A 19,936-nucleotide genomic window follows, 5' to 3' on the forward strand; every position below is an offset into this window, starting at 1 on the left:
TAAGAAATACTGCAACAGTGATTAAGAAATGTCTTAGTACAGTTATGTAAGAATGTACCATAACAGTAAATGTTGCAATATTCTGTCCCTCCCTTCTACCCCCTATTAGGTTTTCTCTTTTCCCTCTTGCCGAAGGAGCGACTTTTCCTTTTTCTGGATGTGCACATACCACCTTCCTTTTCTTCGTCATAAACTGCTCCTGTTCTTCTGGGGCAGTTCACTTCTGAGGATTTAGCACTCATGTCTCAGATGTAGGAGATGCATCTGATGTGTGGTACAGGGAAGGGACCAAGATTTGGTAGACTGGCCAGACTTACTCTGTCCTCGGCAGGATATCCCTATTGTAAGGAATAGTGAAACACTGATGAGCAGAATAGCTACTGCTGTAGTAAGTTTTCATACATCTGTACTTTTTTGTCTTGTTTTCATAGATTGTGGTGTATGTAGATTGAATTTAAGGTTGTCTGTTTGAATATCCACTAATTTAGTACGGGTTTCTAATTCATTTCTAGTGTTGTTATCAGCTGTGACAGTAAAAGAGTGAATTTGATTGAGATATTGCAAAGACAGGAAAAGCATCGACTTTGTTTTTTTAGGACTGAGAAGCAGCTTTGAAGTGCTTGACCAGATCTTTGTAGAAGAGAAGGAAGTTTGAGAGATTTCTTTGAGATCAGGTAATTTTGGGGCTGTACATACTAAAGTTGAATTGTCTGCCTATTTTACAGTGCTTGCCTTACCTATGGAAGTATGGAGTTTGTTAATGAAGATATTAAAGAAAAGTGACCCTAGTATGGAGGCTTGTGGATCTCATATTGTGACTGGGAGAGAGGATGAGAATTCCTATTTCCATTTAACTGCTTGTTGTCTGTCTGATAAATAACTAAGGGACCATGTAAGGTAGAATTGTGAGAACTATGGATGCGAGTTCATAGTTCATGAAGTAGTTGCTCGTGAGATACTATGTCAAGAGCTTTAGATTAATCTAGGAATATTTATCGTTATTTCTGTGCTTGTTTGTATCAATAAAATGAAGGAGGGCAGTGGTGGTGCTGTGGTGGGGAATAAATCTTTACTGAGTTGCAGAGAGGAAGTTATTTATAGGTTTTAGGTTTATAGATTAGTACTAAGCTAACTGCCTTTGGGGGCCATTTTAAGCCTAGCCAGTTAGCCCATGTGAGAATCAGACCCTGCACCTTATGTCTGAAAAGTAAATACCTTAATAATTTTGCATTTTTCTAGTATTTTTAATAGGGGAAAGGATTGCTGTGAGCATGTACTTATTGAGGTCTGTGGCTGTACCACCTTAGAGCAGTGGTATATTGAATGATTTCTTCCAGATAGTTGGGCTGTAATATTCTGATATAGGTCAGTTTATTGGTATGGACATAGGGTCATCAATAGTATCAGCACTCATTTTAACTAGCTAGAGGGGATCAGGTCAGCAGCAAGGGTGGTTGACTTTAGATTAGATAGAATCTTTCTGGTAATGGAAGTAGGAACTGGACTAAAGTTGTTGTGAGTAGTTGAACAAAGTGCTAGTATTGAGATGATAGCCGATGGATTTATGTTAGGGATTTTATTGTTTGTAGGAAGCAGGAGTTGAACTGTGTTGGGACTGAGTCAGTGATGTTGATTGTGGGGGGTTAGTGGTGGTAGTTTGGCTTGGGTGTAGTAGTTTATTTATGGATGACCAGAAATGTTAAGGGTTATTTTGGTGTCTGTGGTGGAGTGAGTCGCAGTAGCCTTTTTTTCTTGCTTGATGTGGTATTTTAGATTATTTCTTAGATGTCTAACAAATTAGTATGTGTTTTATGAACTATTTTTGTGCCAGTCTTCCCATGGTGCTGGATTATCTTTAACTCTTTTGTTACATATTGGAGCAAGATTACTGAAGATGTTTAGGAATATATTATTGGAATGCACTTCAGTTTTGAGGGGTGTATATTCCATTTATGTTATGCCAGTGTTTGGATGACGGTCTCTTTGTTGAAGTTGGTTGCATTGAGGACTTGGTTGTAACTGATTTGTTTAACTGGAGTATTGTAACATCTTAATGCATAAGTTGGAAGGTGGTCACATATGTCTAGTATGTAGTCTCTATTATGTAAGAATTATTAGTGTCCAGTCCAAGGTAGATTGGTTGTCTGTATTCTTGTGGACTCTTGTAGTAGTGTACGTAAATAAATAAAGCCATAAAGGTTATTGGAATACGTTGAGGTGCCATTGTTGATGATATTCCAATCTCAATTTAGGTCTCCTAGCATTATTGCTTCTTGATGGACATGATGAGATATCCAGTATAACATGTTTTTTTAAGAATGGTTATATTTCCTGATGGAATGTAAATGGCTGATAAGCAAAGTTTTTGTAATATTTATTTTGAGATGTGTTGGTAGCAATTTTGCATTGTTGAACTTTGGCATTTCTTGTGGGTAAGGGGTGACATTTGATGAGTTTTGGTAAATATTGGCAAGGCCACCAGACTGTTTCCTATCCTGTCTGATTGTTATAGCCAGGTGGAGTAATTTTATTGCCGGCCATTTTTTTCAACCAGGTTCCAGTTGCTATGACTGTGTCTGGGAAATACATTGCAATACATGTATGTACCTGTTGTATTTTGTGTATATTCCTGAGATTCATATTAAGTCATGGGGAATTAAGAAAGTGTGTTGGGGACTGGAAGATGGGCTAGTAAATTGTTGTTTGTTGCAAAGTAGGGTAGGGTTTTAGGTGAATGTCCCCACTAAGCTTTAGAACAATGTTTTTGTGGAGGAAAGTATAAATCCAGTTTCATTTATTTTTAGTAGGGGTCTTATGGCTGGGTTCTTAAAATATTTACATTTGAGATAGCTGTATTTTTATAGTTTTGGGTGAGTTTGTAAGAAGAGTGTGGGAGCTGTACTGAAAGATAGGCTAGGTAAGTGTTGGTATAATGGGTTTGGGTTTTCAGGTGTGTTACTGGGATGCAGAAAGGAGATGTGATTGGTAAGGAGAGATTTGAGTATTGATGAGCCAGAGGAGAAGAGTTGAGTCAGGGGCATGCTGTATGGTGATATTACTTTTTGATAAGGGAGAGTTTTAATTTTGCTCTTTGGCAAGGACAGGTACAGTGAAAGGAACAGAATTTTATCACTTTAAATTAGTGGGTTTGGGGTTCGTATGCTTCTGGGTAAGATACTTTTTTTGAAAATAATTACAATTAGGTGGTGGTTGTAATTGGATTGTGAGGAGTTAGAGGTGGAGTAAATATAGTCTAAATGTTGTGTAGGAGGGGTTGTTGGGACTTGGGGTGGGGTAGAGGAGTAGAGTGAGTCCATGCATAGCCAAGACAAACAAAGCTGGGCCCACCAGAAATAACAGTATAGCCATTTTCAATCTGTGAAACTAGCTATGCAAAAGGTAAGTAGAAGCACAATAGTGTCATTTAAAAGCTTATTTTCAAGAATGATTGCTTTGATGGATAAAACCTGAGGAAGTGTTAGGCCAACACTATTAAGAATGGGTAAAATACTTGGATAGAGGGTAGAGAAAATGTGTTCTTAGCCGGGAAATATTTTGACAGATTGCAGTGTAGAGAGGGAAGTGAAGAGGATGGAAGACAAGAGTTGTCCAGCAATAATAGAGCTCGGGAAGGGGGAAAAGGAAAACAAGAGTACATAAAACAGAACAACTGTGTCTCCAGTGAAAATAACAGTTTGAAATATAGTAGTAGAGGAAAATAGAGGAAGCAAATAGGTGATAATATTACTATGTAAAAATGAGAGCAATGAACAATGTACAGGCAGTCCCCGGGTTACGGACATCCAACATGCGAACAAGTCATAGATATGAACGGCCTTCCGCAATGTCTGAAGTAACGTAAAAAAAATAAAATTAATCTGTGCACGTGTGTGTGTGTGATAGAGAGATCAGAAGAGTGAGAGCGATGTGCGAGTGAATGCAGGTATGAATTGAGGAAATGACTGTGTGTATTAGAAATCGGAAGATTGACAGCAATGTACAAGTGAATGCAGATATGAATGAGGAAGTTGACTGTGTGTGTGTGAGATCGGGAGAGTAATGTGTGAGTGAATGCAGGTATGAACGAGGAAGTGACTGTGTGTATGAGAGATCGGAAGAGTGAGGTTGATGTCTGAGTGAATGCAGGTATGAGAGAGAGAGTGAGCGTGAGGGAGCAATCCCCTGGCAGCAATTAAGAGGTGGGTTAGTTATGAAATAGGTAAAGTAGGGTTAAGAGCATGTGTGTGGGGGTGTGGTATACCTCTAAATCTCTTAGCGTAAGAAATCTGGACAAAGCCATAAATAAAACTGGGACAAATGCCCCAAAATAGGGACAATTTTAATAAATGTTGCTCTTACAAACTTAAAGTTGATAGAGTAACAAGTTTTGCATTAGCATGCATTTTTCTGAAAGGTATGAATTCTGAAACTCAAATATTTGTCATTATTTTCCAACTTCAGTCTTAATGATTTGCCACTACTTTTGCTAAACAACCGTAATTTTATGAAAAATGGACCAAACATATGAGGCAAAAATCTGTACAGTTGAGAGGTGTGTGTGTGTGTGTGTGTGTGTGTGTGTGTGTGTGTGTGTGTGTGTGTGTGTGTGTGTGTGTGTGTGTGTGTAAGTCCTCATAAACACTGCATTTAATAACAAGATGTCTTAAACCAGTTTTGTTGGTGGGAAGTAAGGAAGCATAGGTACAGTATACAGTGTTTAAGATTTTTTTTGTTTGGAAGTGCTTCTAAAGTGTTTTGTATGCAAAGAAAAGTAAAATAAGTACTAGACTGAAAAAAAAACACAAACTGCCAGAAACTCAGATAAATTGGCATGCACACAGCAGCAGTATAAATAAAAATAAACAAAAGTATGCACTCCGAACACACAGGGGAGCTAGAACTTAATAAAAACTCTTTAATGCAGATAAGCGTTTTCACGATACATAGGTAATCGCTTCATCAGATCAAAAAAACAATAAAAGTCGTGCTTTAAATAGATCTCAACAACCAATCAAAGTGCATCATTAAGAAAACACCCTCTAAAATGAACCAAATCAAACAGCTATAGTAATGCAACTATAGATAAACAGAAAACCTTTATCAATGCATAAAAATGCATAAAAACATTAACATGTATTTAGGCTCTAAAAATTTTCCATTCATAATTAAAAAATGTATGTTAGTAAAAGTAATCGCATAAAGGCTGTCTGTGGTATGATGAAGCGATTACCTATGTATTGTGAAAGCGCTTATCTGTATTAAAGAGTTTTTATTAAGCTCTAGCCCCCTGTGTGTTCCGGAGTACATAATTTTGTTTATTTTTATAAATACTAGACTGAGGTAAACATTTGACTAAGTGACATTTAATAAGAACCATATGTGCGTGTTTCGACTTGCATACAAATTTGAGTTAAGGACAGGGATCTTGTCAACCCAAGGACTTGCCTGTACACAGAATTGATGACAATGTGCAGAGGTATGTAGAATTTACATAGATAAAAGAACAGCAAAGAAAAATCCTTTGTACTTCGCAGGGAGTTCATAATAGTAAAACTAAGCAGTAGGTTAGATTTTTAAACAGACATACAGATGGATCATTCTTGTCCTTGAGTCTGCAGAGTCTGTGGGCCTGCAAAATGTATACTGAGGGAAGCGGTCTACAGGTGTATTACATTCAGTACTGCAGAGCCCCAAAGCTGGAGGGGGGGGGGCTTACTACCCTGGCTAGAAGTAGAAAAGGAGAGTGACAGCTAAAAGGTACGCCCTACAGTTCATAACGGTAGAACTTTTGTAGAGTGGTGTTATGATACAGTTATACCTTTTCACTGCTAGACTACCAAATGTTTGAAAAGCACACAGCTTCAGTAGAAGGTTAGGCATTGTTTACCTTGGTTTTGATCTTGATGATTCATGCCTGTCAAGTGCTTATGCAGTCTTGTTAAATGCCATATTATTGGCTGTCATTGTACTGCTGAAAGTGCATTGCTTACTAGTTGGAAGTTTAAAGAACTGGCTGAGATGAAATTGCATATACTAAGAATTTCAGCCTTATAAGTGCATATGGCGTTTCTTTATCTGTATTCTTACACAGCTTCTCTTTCCTTTGTTCCAGTTTGTCAGCATGAAGTTTTTTTTCTTTTGTAAAAGTGTATTGTGTTCACTTTCCTGTCATTCTGTAGTTTCCTTAAACAATAGTTTTCCTAGTGCTATTAAAAACATCCCTTCCTTCCTTCCTTATAAAGCTGCATTCTTTGCTTAAATTGTCTTATTAGTATAGCTTCAGTGCAGTGAAAAGCATGCAGTGTACCTTATCTTATGGACTCATTTGTTGCCTAATCAGGAAAATGTAGCAAAGGAGGAAATACCAGTTGTCGCATAAAAAGAGCAAACAAACCAAGACTAAGGAGTCAGGAGACGTGCTTTGTAGAAGTTGCACAGTAAGGTTATCCTAGACATAGTTTTATGTGTACCCAAAGTGGTGTCTACTGAAAGTGCTGTAGTAGTAAACACACAAAATCTGTGGTTGTTCTAGTTTGGTGAACTCAAGCTTTAAGCAGAGAAAGGTAAGTCGAGCTTGTATCGTAGCTGAAATTCAGCAGACAAAGAAAAGGTACCAGCAGTTAGACAACTCTGCATCAGTTTTATGGTTGACAGAAGGCAGCACTTTTTGTTGCTTTTACTTGTATTATTCTCTTTTAGTTGTTATGTGTATTTACATTTCACTGTCTGTGGTTTGTAAAGTCATCATCTGTCTTACAACTGTAAAGTTCTTGAGTGTCACTTTGCCAGCAGTAGCCTTGTGTATGAAGGCAAACCTGAATTGTTCCCTACTTGCTAGGACAGCCTCTAGGTAATCAGATAAGGGAAAAGTCAATAGTAACCAGGTCTTCAGCTGGAGTTGAAAACCCTTGAGTTAGTCTTTGATCGCTACAGATTCAATGTACAGAATGGGGAGGTTCAAAGCTGATTACTCTTCTTCATTTGTCATGCTCATCAGATCACAGCATCTGATTGATTCTACTGCTGTCCTTTGACTGTATTTGAATGTCTTGTTGTCATGCTGCTGTAGCCCCTTATCCCTTCCTCTCCTATTATTGCCATATATCAGTATGCATTTCTGATGGAAATATATCATCTGCACTGCCTGCTATAAAATATACAGTTTTCCTACGTTATGCCCTTTGACCGTAATCACACAGTCAAGAAGCTGTCTGTAGTCGTACCATGTAACCTAGGATTTTTAAAACAAGAAGGCAGCCATTTAATGTTTCTATAGCAACTGTTTGGGTAGTGTGTAAAACAGTTATTGAAGGTTTTAGTAAATGTGTGGAGCTTTTCAGAACATAGTAAGCTAAAGCTGTAATGTAACAGCTGCTGCAGATTTTATGAAGTTTCATAAATGAAGTCAAGTCTACTGCTTTATAGGTGTAGGAGCATTTTGTAGCCCCACTGGCAGTGGCTATAACCCGCATTTTTTTATTGAGTCTGAGTGCCACATGTTCTTGGTGTTTGGAACAGCACAATGTGCAGTCCACAAAAGCATTGTGCCCTACACAGTTTTCTTTTATTTATTGATTTATGTATCCAGGATCACCTGATAGCATTGTTTAAAGTAGCGTATACTGTCTGACATAGCTCATACATTTATGATACTTAGTCAGAAAACACTGTTTTGAACAACTCCTGTGTTCTGTACTCAAATGCCATGAAATGTGCTGCATTAGTCATGGTTTTAATGATGTTCCTGCTGTAATCCCTTCTGTTCTAAGCAACTATAAAATGTGTTTCAGCTTTATTTTTGCAACCTGCAGTTCCTCCATTTTCCAGCATAGGTACTCTGCAAGTTATTATTAGTATGTTTATGCATGCTTCACTGAGTAATGCTTCTAAATTTTACTTTGCTTTTGCTGTTTTCTTGAATTTGTTCACATAGTTCACGACATAAAATGCATATAATCAGTGCTAGTCTTCTGAAATTCCTTAAAAAAAAACACATTAAAAATCAACCCAATATCACTGCTTTGACTTTGACAATCATAGTTAATTTCCTATTTCATAATACTACTGCTGCCGTCTAAGTGTAACCGTACCTCTATCTCTGTTACTGTAATGTTCAAGTCTTTACCCTAAATTTTTGCTCTTCTATCTCTTGCAGTCAGTATAACTTCCTATACGATCATAAGAAGTTATTAGGCCAATGGCCCTAGTGCCTTTACAAGCCTAGCCAAGTTCTGCCCTTGTTTCCACGATCAGCACCTATTGCCCCAGTCCAAGAGAACCCCCGGGGTGAATTTACGGTTATCCATCCAGTCGTGCAGATTGCGCTTGAAGAGGGCCAAAGAGGTGCTCTACTTGACATGAATTGGGAGTCTGTTCTACAGATGTTCTTTGTGTTTCACTGTTGCAGTCATTACATTTGGGTAATCTGCTGGCAGGTTGCCCTCAGTCGGCCTGATTAACAAAGTGTTGGGTCCTGCGTTGGTTGCTGTCCCTTCTTCCATGACGTCAGGTCGTTAGGGGTATAAAACATGCAGCCGATGCCATTACATCAGTCTTTCTTGCCGCACGGTGCCCGAAGTAGAAGCAGTTCGCAAGTGCCGGTCAGCCAACTCCTGAAATTTTCGTTTTCGAGTTTCAGAACCAAAGTCTTCAACTAAAAGCGAAGTACCCCGTTGGGGAAACTTTTTCTTGCTTCTTACCGATGTCAGTAAAAGTTAATAATTGCATTACTTGTGGGAAGCAAATACCTCATAAGGATTTTCATTTGTACTGTATTCCTTGCCTAGGCCCTGACCACAACGTGCCTTGCTGTCGGTTTTGTGCTAAATTTAATCAACGCACGATTAAACGTCGGTATATTTTTGCTTCTAAATATTTTGGCTCAAGATTTAATTATCCAGAAATGTCGTCTGTTAGCAATCCGACTACTGGAATACCTAAAAACGCAGAGAAAAAGACAGAGACAGACCGTTGAGGTCCAAAACAGACGACGCCGCTTCTCCTAAGCCAGTCGCTGTTCGCCAATACTCAGTGAGGCGCTTTCGCAGCCCCTGATACCCACTACTTCTGATTCGCAGGCCTCTACTGAGACCCATTCAGAGGCCGGTATGCCGCGAGATGCTTCAATTATGGAACCCGTGGATGTCTCTACCTTATATGGGCCCAGAGCCGCCGTGCAGGCACCGGCTTCTGAGGGTGTTTTCAGGCCTACAGATTTGTATATTAGACAGACGCCATCTTCAAAATTAAGGCCAAAATCGAAATCTATGTCTAAAAAACCGACGCCTGGGCCACATGTGTGGGCCCCTATGCTTAAAAAACAAATGATCAAAATGTCTGAAGATTTAATTACTCTGATCAGGGGTAGCCATCCCCCCTCCTTCTAAGAGGCCTAGGCAAGACATTGATTATGAATCTTCTGAACAGGATTCTATTTCTTTTGACTCTTCTAATGAACAGGATTTGTCTATTCCTATTTATGAGGACACTGATGCAGAGGATTCCATTCCTTCTGCCTCTCCCCCTGAGGATTTTTCTTTTGGGGAAACTTTACATGCCTTAAGGGAACATTTCCACTGGGAAAGTCAGGATTTCTCTGAATCTAAAAAGAGACTTAGAGATTTTCTTCTACTTCCTCAGCATAGGCCTTTGGCTATTCCTCCTGTTCTAGACATTGTTGATGTTTTTTCAGAATCTAGTATGACTCCTGATTCTCTGCCTCTGGCTCCTTGTAAGCAAGACAGATACTAAAGGGTTCCAGACTTCCGCAAATTCCTTTTTAAAAACCCTATTGCTGATCTTGAAACCATTTCTTAGGGTCCCAAGGGCATTAAGGTCTCTACTGCCAAAAATCCTACCCCTTCTGATAGAGATTCCAAGGGCGCTGGATAGATGGGGTAAGAAGGTTTGCATGTCTGCAACCTTGGCAATCAGAGCTTTAAACTGTCAATTTCATATGCTTAAATATCAACAGCATATCATGGGACTACTTAAACAGAAAATGATGTTAATCTCTGACTGTGTGGAAAATAAAGAATTGCAGGATTTATTGCATTCAGCTGAACAAGTTGGAAAACATACTTTGCAGTGTGGTTGTGATTCCTTGGAGGCCACTTGCAGGGCTGCTGTAACTGGATCTGTGCTAAGCAGGCATGCTTGGCTCAAAGAGCAAACTCTGCCTGACCATGTTAAAGCAAAATTGTTGGATGCTCCTTTACATCAGGACCGTATCTTTGGTAATAAGGCTGAAGAAGTGTTAAAAAAGATGGAAGATAAAGCTAAATCTGTGCAAACTGTGAAAAATTTCTTACAAGTGCAACCTCCAAGATTTAGTAGGCACTGGCCTACTAAGAACTGGTCCTTTCCTGTCCCCTCGAGAGCTACGCAAGTCAAATCAAGACATTCCAAAGGCTCCAGGTTTCAGTCACAAAGAACTTTTAGAACAAAACAATGGGGTGCCTCCACCTCCAAGTCTGGAAGCAACAAGGCACCTCCCTATGGTAAACAGTCTCAATGACTTCCCTCTACAATCACCAAGCACTCACCTCTTGGCCGCCCCTTTGGGGAGAAAACTAGCACTCCATGCACGGAACTGGCATCTTATTACCCAGGACAAATGAGTTTTAAATATAATATCCCAGGGATACAGATTTCACTTCCACACGTTGCCAGTCCCAAACGGATGGCCAGATTTGCCCCCAAATCAGTGGGCAGAGGCCCAGAAACAAGTTCTGTCCCTCATGAACATGGGGGCTATTCAACCAGTTCAAGAAGTGGAAAAGGGACAAGGTTTCTATTCCAGACTTTCCCTGGTACCCAGAAAAGACAAATCATGGCGTCCAATTCTGGACTTATCCACTCTAAACACATTTCTGGACATTCCAAAATTCAAGATGCTGACTCTTCAACAGTTACTACCTATGCTAGGCCAAGATACCTGGTTGGTAACTCTAGACTTAAAAGAGGCTTACCTGCATAACCCAATCAGGGAATCTTGCAGAAGATACCTCCATTTCAAAGCAGGCTACTTGCATTACCAGTTCTCTGCACTGCCTTTTGGCTTATCTACTGCGCCCAGGGTCTTCACAAAGTGCCTGGCTCCAGTAATTGCATTTTGCAGGCAAAGAAATATTCAAATATATCCATACCTGGACGATTGTCTAATTCGGGCAGAAAACAAGGACATTCTTCTAAAGCATCTGGCGTTTGTAAAAAGGGTTCTGACTTGTCTGGGGTACACCACAAACAAAAAGAAATCACAACTGGTACCCTCTCAAAAAATTACATTCCTAGGTGCAAGCTTGAATACAACTGCCCAGATGACTTACCTTATGCCAGAAAAGCAAATTCAATTGATGACTTACTTCAGACAGGTGGCCACAAAAACCCTGCTATCTGCAAGACAAATTATGCAAGCCTCTGGGTTCATGGCCTCTTGCATTCTTCTAATTCCATTTGCAAGACTACATATGAGGAAACTCAGTGGTACTTAAAAAGTTTATGGAGTCAACATTGTCACAGCCTGGAAACAATGATTCCTATTATACCATGCCTGCAACTAGAGTTCCTATGGTGGGCAGAGGCCTGCCACCAAAACAAGGGACTGCCATTCACTCCACCCCTGCTGCCCAAACCCTAGCAACAGACGCATCAGACTATGCTTGGGGGGCTCATCTGGCAGGGAAGTGCATTCAGGGCAAATGGAACCAAAATCAAATGCACCTACATATCAGTCAGAAAGAGATGCTAGCTGTACAGAATGCTCTGGCAGCCTTCAAGGACTACCTTCACCCAGGATAACTAATGATAAAGACAGACAACACCACAGTTATGTGGTACATAAACAAGCAGGGGGGTACACATTCCTACCACCTTTGCAGACTAGCCATGGCATTTTGGAACACGGCCTTGACCTTTCAGATACAACTACAAGCTCAATTCCTGCCAGGAAAGCTAAATACTCTGGCAGACGAACTAAGCAGAAATCTTATGGACCCACACGAATGCAAACTGGAGCCACAAGTTTTCAGCATGTTGACACGCAAATGGGGGAACCCAGACATAGATCTTTTTGCTTCATCCCAGAACTATCAGTTGGGCAAATTCTGCACAAGAATTCATCACAAAAAAGCTTGGTAAGTGGATGCTCTATCATTCGGCTGGAAAAACCCATCAGTCTATGCTCTTCCCCCTCTGCCTCTGCTCTCCAAAGTTCTACTAAAAGTCAAACAGGACAAACCAAAAATGATTCTGATTGCTCCAGACTGGCCTCGCCAACACTGGTACCCACTCCTGCACAATGTGTCACACCTTCCTCCATGGCACCTGCCTCAGACACATTACCTACTGTCTCAACAGAACTACCAAATTCTGCACACTCATCTCCAAACTTTGAATCTTGCAGCGTGGCTAATCAACTAATTTCACCCTTGGCATCCCTCAGCGAAACAGTGATGGATGTCATTTTGGAGGCTAGAAGGCCTAGAACTAGAAAATCTTATGCTGACAAATGGAAAAGATTCTGTGCCTGGAACCAATCACAAGGAATAAGCACATCAATGCCCAATATTCCTCAGATTCTGCAATACTTAACTGAGATGCTTCACAATTTAAGACCTCCCAGGAGAGCACCAACTCCTACATGGGACTTCAATTTTGTATTGGAAAAACTCACTCTCCCTCCTTTTGAGCCAGCTGCTACTGCAGACCTAAAATTTCTCTCCTGGAAAACAGCATTCCTCTTAGCAGTCACTTCAACTAGAAGGATTTCAGAATTACAGGCTCTTATGGTAGTAGATCCTTTCATTATTTTTCATCCGGACAGGGTGGTTCTCAGGACCAATCCATCTTTCATGCCGAAGGTGGTATCCAGTGTGGCTCTTAATCAGACCATTCATCTGCCAACTTTCTTCCCCAATCCACAGAACAAGGATGAGCGGATTCTGCATTCATTGGATGTACACAGACAACTTAGATTCTACTTAAACAGGACGAAATCTCTAAGAAAATCTGAACTATTGGTGGTGGTTGCTGCAGGGGCAGAGGGAAAGGCTATTTCAAAGCAGACTATTTCCAAATGGATAAGCCATTGTATTAGTTTCTGCTAGATGCACCATGATAAACCTATCCCCAAGGGGATCAAGTCTCATTCCACCAGGGCTGCATCTACTTCTGCAGTCTTTCTCAGAGGGGTTCCTACCAGAGACATTCTAGAAGCTGCTAACTGGAGCTCAGTTCATACGTTCACCAAACATTACCATTTACCTCTCTTCTCTAAATCCAGAGCTGGCTTTGCCACTGCTGTCCTGCAGGGCATTGTAGCTGCTCATAATCATCCTCCCAACCATAGCTTTGGGATTCTACCCAAATGTAATGACTGCAACAGTGAAACATGAAGAACATAGTACAGTTGTGTACACTTACCATAAATGTAGATGTTTGAGTGTATTCACTGTTGCAGTCCTGGTTACCCACCCTCCAGCCCCCTGTTTTTCCCTTAATATACCTCTCCTTTCTTTCACTATGCTTAAAAGCCTTTTTGGATGTATTTGCTTTTGTTTGGAGGTATATTTTATGTGTTTTAAATTATATACTTTATATATATGTATTTTTTTTGCTCCCCATTTGGGGGGCACCTGACATCTGGGGCAAGAAAAACTAATGTAATGGCGTCGGCTGCATGTTTTATACCCCTGACGACCTGATGTCATGAAGAAGGGACAGCAACCGATGCAGGACCCAAGACATTGTTAATCAGGCTGACTGAGGGCAACTTGTCAGCAGATTACCCAAATGTAATGACTGCAACAGTGAATACACTCGAACATCTACATTTATGTCAGCTAACAGGCTTGCTATGTCCACAGGCTCAGTGTATGTGGTATCATTAACTACCTGTTAGGCTACAGAAGTAACTAAGGAATGCCTTATGGTTGTCTTTAGTTGAAGATGCTAATTTGGATTCGTAGTTCGTTTTTGAGGACTTCACAAGAAGTCTTATTTGCTTGTTTAAGTTGAGGAGGAAGTGTTTCAGGTTTAGGGCATGCTCCCTCTTACTTTTGGACAATTTCTTCCTCTTATTGTAAAGACTGTTAATGGCAGTTGTCCACTGGGCAGATTTGCTTTTCCTTGAAGAGCTGGTTTTGGTCCTGTCAGGTACGGCTGCGTCAGTGCAGTTAATACAGTTGTTTATAAAAAGCATTGGTGTAGCACTTGGCATAGTTGCCAATTACATCTGAGGAAGGAGGTACAGTGAAGCTATTTATACTATCCCTCAGAGGGATACATACCTCTCAACCTCTTACAGCAAGAAATCTGGACTAAGCCACAAATAATGGGGGGGGGGGGACAAATGCCCAAAAATAGGGACAATTTTTAAATATTGCACTTACCAACTTAGAAAGGTGGTAGAATAACAAGTTTTGCATGAACGTGAAATTTCTGAAGGACATTAAGTCTGAAAATCATGTCTGCCATTAGTTTCTGACTTCAGTCCTCAGTTATTTGCCAGTGATTTGTCCAGTTTTATGATAAATGACTAAAAATGTGTCAAAAATCTGGACATTCTGTGAAAATTTGGACAGTTGAGAGCTATGGAAGGATATAATCTGCTTTGGAGACGTTATTAGTTTAGTTGTTGTTGGAGGGGGGATCCAATGTGATAGTTCCATTGTCAGATCTGAGGACAAATCAGTCTCATTCAATGTAAGACCTGACAGTGGGGGTGCTACAGCTGTCCCCCATATTGGTAATTACTAGATCCATGGTGTTGGCGCCCCCTAGTCGGGGTGTCCACCAGCTGGTCCAGGGCATTGGAGTTAATGAACCCACTGAACCTTTGGGCAAGTGAGTTTGAGCACAAGTAATTTACCCAGTCAGTGGATGGGTAATTAAAATCACCCAGAACCATGGTGTTTGGATGTATTGTGATGTATTCCAGTAGATCCAAGTAGGCAGAGTGGATGTCTTGATTCCTGAAGAGGGTCCTTTAGCTGGCAATGATTTGAATAGGTATCCTACCAACAGTTAGTTGCAACTGAATTGTCTCCAGGGAGTCATAATATTTAACCAATCTGGAGGTGTACTTGTCTTTAATGAATATTGATGCACTGCCTCCTTTAGCTTTCATGCCTTCCATTTGTGGTCTGAACATGTGGTAGGAGGTGTAACCCACTATGGCTGGCTCCTCCACTGCCTTGAACGGGGTCTACGTGACTGCACAGATGTCAGTGTCTTCCAAGGCTAGGACTGCTTCCAGTGAGAGCAGTTTCATGCTAAGACTCCTAGAGTTTAAGCAATGAAATTTTTATGTCTGGAATTTTTTCCTTGTGACATTGCCATAAAAAGGCACAATTGAGGTGGCAAGAGCCATTACCAGTAGTTGAAATCCCAGGGATGACAGATGAAGATCATCTCTGACAAAACATCGAGGTCTGTCGATCATATTATCCCAGATCACAGGCTAACAGAAACTAGAACCCCTTAGAATGACACCAGAAACTAAGCCAATTATTGAAGTCAGTGATTTTGTTTATATTGTGATATTGTTTTAGGCAAGGGTAGTGTGCTGCTCAAGGCTAGGGACGTACCTGTATGTGACACACAATCAGAGAGCTCAGTCATGTCTCTTCTCATGTAGGCCAGGGAGGTACGTCTCAGGTCTTTCACACCAACATGTACTACGACCGAATCATAACAGTACTTGAGAGACTTGAGTGCCTGTGTGATCTGATGAATCCTGGCACCAGAAAGACAGTTGACTGTGACTTTTTCCTTGTTCAGCTTGGAGAGGGGGATATCTGTGTGTCTCACTATAGAGTCTTCTATGATTAAGATGTTTGGAGTAGATGAGCATGGTCTCATGGGGTTTGATGATGAGACACTTTTTTTGTGTCTTTTATGTGTATTGTGTATTTTGGGTGTTATGGCTGGTTCACTATGTATGTGTTTTGGAAGTCTCTGTTATTTAGGTAGATTTTTTGTGCATACCTCCACATATGTTGGTCTGTGTATATGCTGTGTCATGAGTAGGAGTTGTGGTAGGTGGGCTGACAACCTGCTCTGTATTGCTGTCTGTTGTGTGAGAGAACTGTGATTCTAGGTACATCTCTCTCAAATGCTTTAGACTGATTTAGAAGTAGGGGGTTGTTAGTCTACATGAGGTAGTTGCTACACTGCCTCAGTAGATCCATGTCAATCAAGCTGGTAGGAGAAAAGGAGGGAAACTGACAGTTAATGGTCCTAGTAATAGTCTTGGTCTGGCTATAACAGTTGAAGAGGGAATACAGCAGGGGCAGGTATTAGTAGGTTTAGGCCCGAAGAACTTTGGTTTAGTTAATATTTGTGAGGCTAGAGAGCAGGTGTCTGTAACTGGCAATCCCTCCCCACAGTAGTGTGTGATGCTGCTCCATGCACAGACAGGCTCAAACACAAACAAGTTCAAGCAGAGGCTTATTAAAGCAGAAGAAACAGGAAACTGAGTTTAAATTATCCAATCAAAACACTCTAAACAGAGTCCTGCCACAGTAACTCTAGCTAGGTCAGTCTAGACTGCTCCTATGAGGGCACAGGATAGCCTCTCCAGACAAAAGATCAAATGTTTTACGAGCTCCAAAGGTCACGGACAGTACTAGATTCAGCAAAAACCTGAACCTAGTCTATACTAGTGTTTTTTCAAGGCGGTAAACAAAATGAAGAAAACAAGCAGATGAACAGTAATTGCAATTGTAAGAGGAATTCAGTTAGCAGACAAACTAAAATTTGCAGTAAAATACAGTTGCACAGTTTAAACAAACAGATAAACAGCAAATATTGTTTTAGTTATTTTGTTTTTTATTTTTTGTTGTGAATTTTAGTGATTACCCCAACATAGATTTTATTTATCTCCATACACTTTTACTCTCATACCTTCACTCTACACTGACCATCTCTTCTTCTAGATTATATTCACATCTTAGTGATGTGTATTGTTAATATTCTTTTCCTTTGTGTTCCGTTGATAATTTCTACTTTACCTCTAGTTTACACTGCATATTACCCACCCTCCTGCTGGTTTCTTATGCTCTTACTGTTTCTTCTTACTGCTCTTCTCATCATTTGTTAGTCAAGGTATTTAGTTTACTTTTGTTATAATCACATTGGTAAGATATACATGTAGTTAATTGTATTGTAATATACTGTGACATTGTTGTGCTTTTGCTGTTGTGATCCTTACTGTAATTGTATTGCAGCTATTCTAATTTATTGTTTGATGTAAACACATTTTACTTATTGCAATTTAGTGTATTTCATTGCCGTTGTAGTCTGAGTCATGGCTGAGAAGGGTGTTTGGACCAGAAACTAATTGGAATGCAATTAAAAACACAATTTATTTGTGTTTCTTAGTAATTTCACTCTTTTAGCAGAGCACATAGTATTCTGCACCTGTACCTACCTGCATCTATCTCCAAGCATACTTTTTCATAGTCCCTGTGTCTTTACTGCATTCTTATTAGTTTTAAATTTCACACTTTGCTTGGCACTTTTGTTTGTATAATTTCTCAAGGTCTAGTTATGCAGATTCATGGAGAAAGAAGGTCAGGGTTTCCCATGTCTGCTGTTTGTAGACCTCCACAGGATTGTATGGGTACTTGGGGGCAAACACTGATGTTAAATGAGGAGCCCCTGTACAATTTAAGGTTTTGTGTATCTGAAGCCAACAGAAAGAATAGTTGTGTAAAATCTTTGGATACGCAAAACCTAACATTGCTTAGGGACTCCTCATTTAACATCAGTTTGTGGCCACAAGTAGCCGTGATCATGTAGCCTTACTGTCTGCAGTTGTAGTTTAGCTGCCCATGCTACCCAGCAGTTTGGTGGATTATGGTCAGCTTAGTAGGTGCACTGGCTCGACCACCATGGTAGGACTTCCTTTTCCTCTCCATCACCATGCAGTCCTCCCACCAAGTAATAATACTGCTTAAATTACTCCTATCCCTTTTATAGGTTCATAGGTAGATACTAGGCTATTGGCCGTAGGCCTATATAAGCCTAGCCAAAAAGGTACCCTGTCTTTCGCCACCCAAGAAAATTATTTTCTTGTGTCCCTGTCAAGCACAGCTACAGAAGTGATCCCCGGGGTGCATTTCCTATTTCCCATCCAAACATCAAGATTTTTCTTGAAGAGTGCTAATGAGGAGCTCTGTTTGACATAGATAGGTAGTCTTATTCAGAGTATGGGAAGTCTCTGGGACAAGAATCTATCCCTCCAGCATGTTTATTGTGGTGACAAGGTTTAGGTCCCTAGAGCGTGTAGCTCGGAGGGATTGGGATTTCTTAAAGTGGAGCATGTCCAACAGCACTGAGTTTGACATAGCTTTGTATGTTAAGCAGAGATCGCTTTTGAGTAGGTGATATGCGACGGAGTAAAGCTGGAGTTTTTTGAGACGGTCTGCGTAGGGCATCTGTTTGAGGCCAGTAATCCTCTTTGTGAGGTATTTCTGTGGCCTTTCCAGTTGTTGTAGATGTCTTGTGAGATACATACCAAAAGGGGTGTTGTACTCTATAATGGGTCTAATGAGTGGTGTCTAGAGGGGAACAATGACCTCTTTTTTTTTTCTGGATGAGAAACCTTTTGTGATGAGGTGTGCCACGTATAAGGATTTCCTGACCACTGTGGCGATGTGATTATCAAAGGAGAGACTACTGTCTACCTGTGTCCCAAGGTCTCTTATCACACTTTCAGTGTTAAGTAGACTACCGCCAATGTGGTAGTTCATGGGTACAGAGTTTAAAGGGGATGACAATGCACTTTTTGGCATTGAGCTTGAGGCCATGGCTTTGACACCAGGTATCTGTCACAGTGAGGCCCTTTTGTAGGATGTCCACATCATTAGGAGTTTCAATTATGGCTCCTAGTTTGCAGTCATCTGCGAACTTAGTTAACCAAAGACCTTCTGTGTTAGCCTGTACTTCAGAGAAGTAGATACTAAACAGGAGAGGACCCAGGACTGAACCCTGTGGTACTTCACTTGTCACTGGTCTGAAGTCGGATTTGGAGTCTGCTACTTTCACAGTGTGGGTTCTGTCAGTAAGCCAGTTGGCAACCCATCTTGTGACATAGGGATTTTATACCTAGTTTAGTGAGTTTATCTATAATTCCAGAGTGGGGGATGGTGTCAAAAGCCTTGGCGAGATCTGGATAGGCTGTGTGAATCACCTTACCCTCATCTATGGCTTTGGTGACTGCTTCAAAGAAGTCTATCAGGTTTAGGAGACATGACCTGCCTTTTACAAACCGAAACAGTGTGGGGTCCAGAGTTTGGAGATTACCATTGTCTTTGTTTATGAGTTCCTTGATGATAAGTTCCGTGGCCTTGCAGACCAGGCTCATCAGGCTAATGGGATGGAAGTTCCCGGGGTCTGTCATGGCTCCACCTTTGTGGAGTGGGATAACCGTCAGTGCGCCATTCAATGGACACAAAGCTTGAGGTGAGGCTATGACTGATCACGGTACTTGGGTGGGGTGCCAGTTCATTCTGTAGTTCATGTAGAATGCAGCCTGGGATATTGTCAGGGCCCATGGATGCTGTGTTCTTGGCTTTGGAGATCGAGGTTTTTACCTGTGCAGCTGTGATTACAGGAACTTTGCATTCTTCCGATATAGAGATGGGCCCTTTAGGGGGTGAGAGGGGGGTAAAGTTAGCACTGAACCTATCTGCCAGGATGTTGGCAGTATCAGTTGGTTCTGTATATTTAGTGCCATTGTGCTGTAACTCAGAGCAGATCTGAGTGTTGCCATTGAGATTCTTGACATAGCTGTAGAATGCTTTGTGATTGTCTTTAGAATCAGTGACGATTTTGTTTTCATAACTAGATTTGGAGGATTTTATGAGAGATCTCAGCTTCTTACTGAGGCTGACCAGGGAGTTCCTCCAATCATGGGATTTTACTCTTTTTT

General features: G+C 40.7%; 1 protein-coding gene across 2 annotated transcripts in view; it reads left to right on the forward strand.

The window, feature by feature from the left end:
* The window catches only part of RARS1 (arginyl-tRNA synthetase 1), a 1,169,219-nt gene that overhangs the window by 275,721 nt on the left and 873,562 nt on the right, over nucleotides 1-19,936 (forward strand). The window contains exon 1 of one of the 2 annotated variants that reach the window (XM_044069556.1): nucleotides 6,405-6,563. The exons of the other annotated variant lie outside the window; for it this stretch is intronic. The gene's annotated coding sequence lies outside the window, so the exon portion shown is untranslated. Of the gene's footprint in view, nucleotides 1-6,404; nucleotides 6,564-19,936 lie in introns of those variants that run through there. 2 annotated transcript variants of the gene reach the window in all.

Source organism: Protopterus annectens, chromosome 4.part0, assembly GCF_019279795.1.
Source record: "Protopterus annectens isolate FY-2018-M chromosome 4.part0, PAN1.0, whole genome shotgun sequence".
In the NCBI taxonomy this organism is placed as follows: domain Eukaryota; kingdom Metazoa; phylum Chordata; order Ceratodontiformes; family Protopteridae; genus Protopterus; species Protopterus annectens.